General features: G+C 40.4%; 1 non-coding gene across 1 annotated transcript; it reads left to right on the plus strand.

Annotated features, from left to right (window-relative positions):
• Positions 1-2,354: 2,354 nt before the first annotated feature.
• On the plus strand, positions 2,355-2,426 carry Trnav-aac. Its single transcript has one exon. It is a non-coding gene; the product is annotated as a tRNA-Val (tRNA).
• The last annotated feature ends 5,074 nt before the right edge of the window (positions 2,427-7,500 follow it).

Raw genomic sequence — 7,500 nt, forward strand, 5'->3', positions numbered from 1 at the left:
TTTATATTGTTGATTCTGATGTCAGCTTGGGTGTTCTACTGTCAATCCCCTTTAAACCCAATATTTTTTCATTTTATACTCTTTTGCCCTGTTTGCCTTTTGAAAACGTCCTACGTTGGTCATCTGTTTTGTGTTGCGTATTTTGTTTTAACACTGTCGACCAAGCCCCAATTCAGTCAACCCCAGCGAAAGGGACAGGCGGGGTTTGAGCAGGGGATCGCCAAGTCCACATAATACAGACCCAAACTATCATTCTCCGTTAAATGGCAACTGAAAATCACAGTTCCATGTGCTATCGGGCGCGGGCCATTTTGGTATGGAAGACACGGTACCTCAAGGCTTTTTCATCACCACCAAGATCTACTTCTTAGACCTTGCAAAGAGTAACATTTCGACGAAATTTCGACCCGTGTAGTACATATCAACTCCGTCTCATTATCGTTTTTTAAGTATTATCACTATAATATATATATATATATATATATATATATATATATATATATGTGTGTTTTGTGTGTGTGTGTGTGTGTGGTGTGTGTGTGTGTGTGTGTGTGTGTGTGTGTTGTGTGTGTGTGTTTGTGTGTTTGTGTGGTGTTGTATACTTTTTTATTTTTATATTGTGAATTTTTTTATTTTTCTTATACCCAAGTCGAGACGTAAGGGTGAATTGACCTAGTGTGGGAGTTACGAGGTTAGAATGGTTTCATCGTTGTAGTAAGGCATTGGAAAACTTCTTGCATTTACTTCTTTGTATCACCATGTGCACTTCCACCAATGCCACTACTCATCTGACCCAGTGAACCAGCACAAATTTAAAAAGGACGTATAGGTTCTAAAAAGGCGCTGGTGAGACGTTACCCCCATTCTGTTACACATGTATGTGCTTCCCGCATTACTTTGCTATGACAAAGGCCTTTTCCCTTCCACACACTCAGCCAAGGCTTCCTAGTAATGAGCGGCTGTGGAAGAGGCCGAGGCATTAAAGCCCGGCACTTTCTGCCAACGGTCTGAAGGGGTTTCCTCGGGAACCACGAAGGCCCCGATAGCGGAACGCCCCCACACAGCCGATAGCATAGAGAAAATTATTAATAACCATTTTAAACTTGCATACGTACTTGGCCAACATGTTTAATTGCATTGATTTTACAAACGGTTTTAAATTTTCGTTTACATAATTTCATATTGTGCATTATTTGTAGGGTGGTAGGATATTACATTCAATGTCAGTTGAACCGTTGAACGCTATGATAATGGATTTCGATAATTATAGTATCGAAAAAGTAGAAAACATTTTGAGAATAACCTGAAATTTTTTATATTATTATTATTACTATTATTTGTTATAAAGAAATTCTAAAGCGAAAAAACTTGGATAAGAATAAATGGCGAAAAAAAATGTTCCCACGAGCACTCGAACATCGGTCACGGTCGGCAATTCAGACCAATACCAGGATAAATCCATCCTGATTCCTTATTCATACAATTCTTACATATATAATTTTGCTTTCAAATACACTACTATAACTACAGAACAGAGAAAATAGATTAACCTATTTGGCCATAGATTTCAAATGAAATACCAGAAATCTCATTTTGCTCCTGGGTCACAAATCTTATAGGAAATTAAAAAAATTATCCTATATCATATTAAACTATCCCCAAAACGCAGAATAATCAAATCAGAGCTCGTTCACTGTCATACAGCTAGGAGGAGGGGGAAATAGTATATTCGACCTTGGCGGGATTCGAACCGGGAATCTTCTGATCCGTAGTCAGACGCGTTATCCGTTGCCCCACAAGGCCTGCCACGCACGAGCTGGAATTGAGCAAGTAGGCGGCAAATTTGAAATCTTTCATCACCCCACCGTTTCGGGCGAGACTTTTGCAGTACTAACATTATAATTACTATATACTGGCTTTTCTTTCGAATATTTCTTTCTCTCCTTGATTGTTAACCACATATATATAGATAGATTGACAGAAAGGGAATGATACCGCTACCAGGCCTCTGCTTCTTAACAGACTCCCCAAAGAAAATTTAACGCTTAACACATAATTTCCTAATACTTTTTGTACTCGCCAGAAAAGAATTGGAAAATGACACGAAATTCCGTTTGGAAAGAGGGTGGGTAGTGTTTAACATCAGAAAGCTTACAAAACCCCTCTCTCTCTCTCTTTATTTATACATCTTCCAAATTTTAAATCGTGCGCCCTCTGTGAAGGCAAGTCAATTCTCAATCTCTATTCAGTTCAAGAACGTGCCCCAACCTTTATAAAATATATGCAGTGGGAAAATAATATAAAAGCTTTAAATCATAAGAATTACCAATATCTACAGTACCATTGAATTTATTTGCTCATGGTGTAGTGGTTATCACATCTGTCTAACACACAGAAGGTCCCAGGTTCGAGCCCTGGTGACACATTATATATATCATCTTGACGATGCAATATTCCTTATTCAAGATTTTGACTTTCAAACCGCAGAACTTTGTAGATCAGCACACGCAAAATTGTTTTTAAACATCTACTACTGGCTGTGCAGTTTGAACATCTTCAGATAAACTGGTTGGGACTTTTTTTCTAAAGATTTCGGGGCGTTTCTTTTTATTAAATATTTCTCCTCTATTCTTTCTCAAGTATTTACTTAGCGAATATTGAATGATGTGTATTTAACAATGTATTTTCCATGAAAATCGTGGCAGTAAATGAAATGCAGAATTTGAAAAAGTTTGATAAGACGGGAAAAAAAGAAATAATAAAAAATAAATAAATAAATAAATAAATAAATAATAAAAAAAATGTGTGTGTGTTGTGTGTGTGTGTGTGTGGGGGTGTGTGTGTGTGTGTGTGTGTGTGTGTGGTGTGTGGGGTGTGTGTGTGTGTGTGTGTGTGTGTGTGTGTTTTATAATATCCAATGTAAAAAAAATCCATTCTTCAGGACAAGGCAAACACATTTAACTTTTTATAACAAATCATCACTTAGCAATTTTGATCACAACAATATTCACTTACATTTCTTCACACTACAGGATGCACAAAACCGCCGGGTCCCAATTTTATGATAAATAAAAAGAGAAGAAATGAAGAAACCAGACATAAAATGTAATCTGACGGTAACTGTTTCTCGTGTGAGTACACACGTATGTATCTAAGTACATCATACACACTTATATATATGCCTTTAAACTATGATAGGGTAATTGCACGAATTGACAGATGGATAGATTATTTATCACTATTTATCTCACAATATCAGTTCTATATTCCATAGGCCTACTAATTGCCCATGCTTTTCGGCATACATATCCAAACTTGAGTAATTATCACACATTTTTAGTTTACCACGAGTCGTGAGTGCTTCTGCATTCACATATATTAGCTGCAAAAGAATACAGAAAACTACATAATCACCCTTTTTTCAAGCCTAGTCCAGACGAAGATCACTATTACTCAACACTGTTTCTGAAACAGTTGCTCCACATATCCAATAATGTTTTCGCAACTGTTTGCGAAACAGTTACGAAACATGATTTCACACCGAGGGCCACACCAACACTTGCCGCAACAAAGTATCTGAAAAGATGCTCTAGCAGTCGAGCAAAAAATCCAAATTTGTTCCCAAAGGGGTTACTTAGAGTTCCAAGACACGATTTTGCGTGCTTCTGGTGTTTCCCGCTGGATACGGGAAACACGATACAAAGTTGCGGGCAACACTCATCACCATCTGATGGCCATTGGTCAGTCATCTGCTGACTTGTGCTCGGTTTGGGTTTGCTGTAAATACTATGGATCGAATACATGAAATACACGTGCCTTGGACTTACATTATAATTACATTATAATGACAAGTGAAATCCCCATGTTTACTGCAGACTATTACTACATATTGAATGGGGTTGCACTAGCAGGAGAGAGGAAAAAGCCTGATAAAATGGAAAAAAAATTGTATCCTATAGGCAGATGCATCGACTCATATAGCAAAGTGCTTTAAAAAAAATGCCTCTTACGCAGCTGTTATTGACCCACATAGTTTTTGTGCCGCAGCCCTTCGTATTTGTATTTTGAAAATAATCTGTATGTAATGCCAAGAAACTGTTAATTTTTAATTAAAATACTGTTAGCTTATTCTTCACTATATTACAACACTTTAACTACTGAATTGCAGCTTGTACTTGTGACTATATGCACCATTCTCAGTTTATCCTCAAACATTATAAAATCTTATGGTAAACCGTATGATAACAGTAGAATAATCTGACAGCACATGAATCCTTAGTCATCTTGACATTACCTTGAAAACACAAAAAACTAGGCTTACGTTATTAACAGCACAAGTACTATACAGGCTAGCCTACAGCAAACCCTAGCGCAATGATGTTACTGCGTGTGACAAAATTTCGCTATTAAATATGATGGCATTAATATTCACAGCCAACTCCTTATACAACAAATTCCGGCAAAGACATTATGGAAACTGAGTGATGAAAACGGATGTAAAAAAAAAAAAGATGTTGCATTATGCATAAGAGAAAATTTAAAAAAACAAATAGCTCATGATCTCCCTCAGAGGCGGCCTTTTGCTTCATTTCAAAGATACACCTCAATTCTTTATATATTTCGTCATGATTATGCGTAAAATGAGTGATTAATAGGCAAAGTGCAACTACTGGGGTAAAGAAGCAGCGAGGCTCTGACGCATTTTTATGCTGACGTGCATTTCTTCGTGTTGAATACTTCGGTGTTCGGGTTCTTGAAGTGGCTGCGTCTGGATTTGAATGTTTGATGATTTTCATTAATATTGTTATATGCATATTCACTTTATAATTGCGTTAGTGCTAGAAATAGCAATATAAATTTGTCCAAGAGATGAAGTACTTGGGTCAAATTTTTTTGACTCAAGGCTTACGTGGGTCCCTCACATCAAACAATTAAAAGTAAGGCTACAAAACCACTTAGTATTTGGCATATTCTTTCATATATATATATATATATATATAATATATATATATATATATATATATATATATCTTGGGGTGTAGGTTTTAAAAATTGAGATCAACCACAGATGCACTTGTGAGGATGAAACTACCATACATAATTCCTTTCCCACAACGACGTCACATGTTAGCAGTCTTCTTTGACCTTGAAAAGACTTGGAAGCATGACATACTCATGAAGCTGTATGACATTGGTTTAAGAAGAGCATTGCCTACCTTTCATACAAAGCTCCCTTTAAACCTACAGGAAGTTTAGAGTTCGGGTGGGAAAAACAGTTTTCTCTAGCCTGAAGATCAGCTGGTAGGGCCCCACAAGGAATTGTCTTAAGTGGCCCCTGTTTGCCATTGCTATAAATGAATTGAAAAGGGTTTGTTCCAAGTATGTCTCATGTAATCTGTATGTGGTGCATACCCCTTACTGCTCAGGAGGAAGCTTATAGGATGTTGAAAGGGAAACATGCGGGACTGCAGTAAATCAGGAAGTTTCAGGGGGCAACATACCATGGGTTAAAATTTTTCCCCAAGCAAGACCATGGCTATACATTTCCACAAACGAGGAAAGTTTCATCCTTCCCTCTATATAGGAGCAAACCCACTGAAATTTGTCCAAGAGTGAAGAACTTGGGTCTAATTTTTGACTAAAGGCTTAGTGGGGTGCCTCACATAAAACAATTAAAAGAAAAGGGCTACAAAACCACTTAGTATCTTGCATATTTTTCATATATATCTTGGGTTGAGATTGCACAACGCTTCTGCGAGTTTACTGAGCGCTTATTCGTAGTAAGCTTGACTATGGATGTGAGGCTTATTCATCTGCAATTCCCACTGTTCTCTGGATGCTGGACTCGGTTCTAATGAAGCTTTCAGAATCTGTACACGGGCTTTCGGGTCTTCACCTGTGGAGACCCTGTATGCTGAGAGGGGAAACCACCTTTTTCATTACACCGGGACTACATGACCTGATTTACTGCACAAGACTACAAAGGATTCTGGAGTCTCCTACATCCAGATTGGTTTTCAACCCCCTCGAGGATCCGTTTCAGAAGAATGTGGGCGAGAACCTTGCCTGGTATGCTGGGGCAGTATAATGCCACAGTAGTTGCTACAATCCCAACAACCCCCTTTTCCCTTCCAGAGAGGGAGACCACGCCCCTCAGCAGGTCAGGGGGAATGGTACAGTCTGCTAGATGGCAATCAGGACTGAAAGCAGGCCCCGAGCCATAGGTTCACCCCCAGACTTTAGCATTTTCAGCAGGGATATCACTATGCCTGCAGTTTTCCCACTCTTCAGCTTGGAGATCGCCTCCTAACCTCTGTTATGGTGGGAAAGGTTCCTCGCTGATGGGTGGGTCCGGCACAGGCACTGAGACATGGTTTGCATCCAAGCTAACTGTTTGGAGGGTCTACCTGGTAAAAACTGTTCAAAATACTCACCCCAATGTTCACGAACCCCAACGGGGAATGATCCGTCCATCCACTGATGGGATTGCAGTTATCTGTGAGAGGGCTTAGAGTTCATTTTTTCTCAGGGCTTGGTAGGCAGGGCGAAGGTCATTTACCAAGAAATGGCCTTCAACCTCCTCAGCAAGATTCCTGATGAACTTTTTTCCTTTGTCCCTTCTCAGCATGTCCGAGCCCTATGCCCCATGGAATGATGCAAGACTTGATTCCCATTCAGCCGACCTTGCGACACGCATCAGGGGCCCTTCTAATGTCTCCAGGGAGATGGAATTCTGCCTTGCCCTCGGGTTGTACGCCAATGGACTCCTGAGCTGCTTTGAGTGTTACGCGCTTGAAGAGCTCCCACAGAGCAACGGGGTTCCATCAGGTTGTTGAGTTCTGTGAATTGGTCAGAGACTGCCATGGTGAACCCCATGGGCACACTCCCCCTTTCCCTTAGTCTGTCCAGGTGAAACACCTAAAGTGGCCACTGGAGGGACAGGGGAGTTCTGAAAAGGACCCGCAGGGTGCCACAACCAGCCTATGGTTGGTGCCATAGAACTCGGCATTTCCGGTAACCCTGCAGTTCTGGAGGATTCTCTAGCGAGTGCTGACAAGAATGTGGTCGATCTCCTTGGCCACTATACCAGTATCGCTGTACCATGTCCAGCAATGCGGGTTGGAGCGGTGGTACCAGGACCAGAAGATTTTCTGGGACCTAGTAAAGTCCCGAAAAGGAGGCTATTCTCGCTGCTGGATCAGCTCCTGAACCATGGGGGCCGATAGACATCTCATAGCCAGCTCGGTCACAGCCGGATACCGCACTGAAGTCACCCAGAAAAATGCGAATATCTCGTCGGGAGCAATTGTCTGCACAGATGTGAGTTTGGCGTAGAACGCCATTTTCACATCAATTTTATATCATCGGTAGGGGCGTATACAGCAATGAGAGACATGAAGCCAAAGCATGTTTCCAGTCTCAATGCCAATACGCTCATCAACCGGTGTCACCTCAACTACCGAGGCTGAAGGTCGGCTGGAGATGCTAGGCTACCACCCT

The sequence above is a fragment of the Penaeus monodon genome, unplaced genomic scaffold, assembly GCF_015228065.2.
Source record: "Penaeus monodon isolate SGIC_2016 unplaced genomic scaffold, NSTDA_Pmon_1 PmonScaffold_6788, whole genome shotgun sequence".
In the NCBI taxonomy this organism is placed as follows: domain Eukaryota; kingdom Metazoa; phylum Arthropoda; class Malacostraca; order Decapoda; family Penaeidae; genus Penaeus; species Penaeus monodon.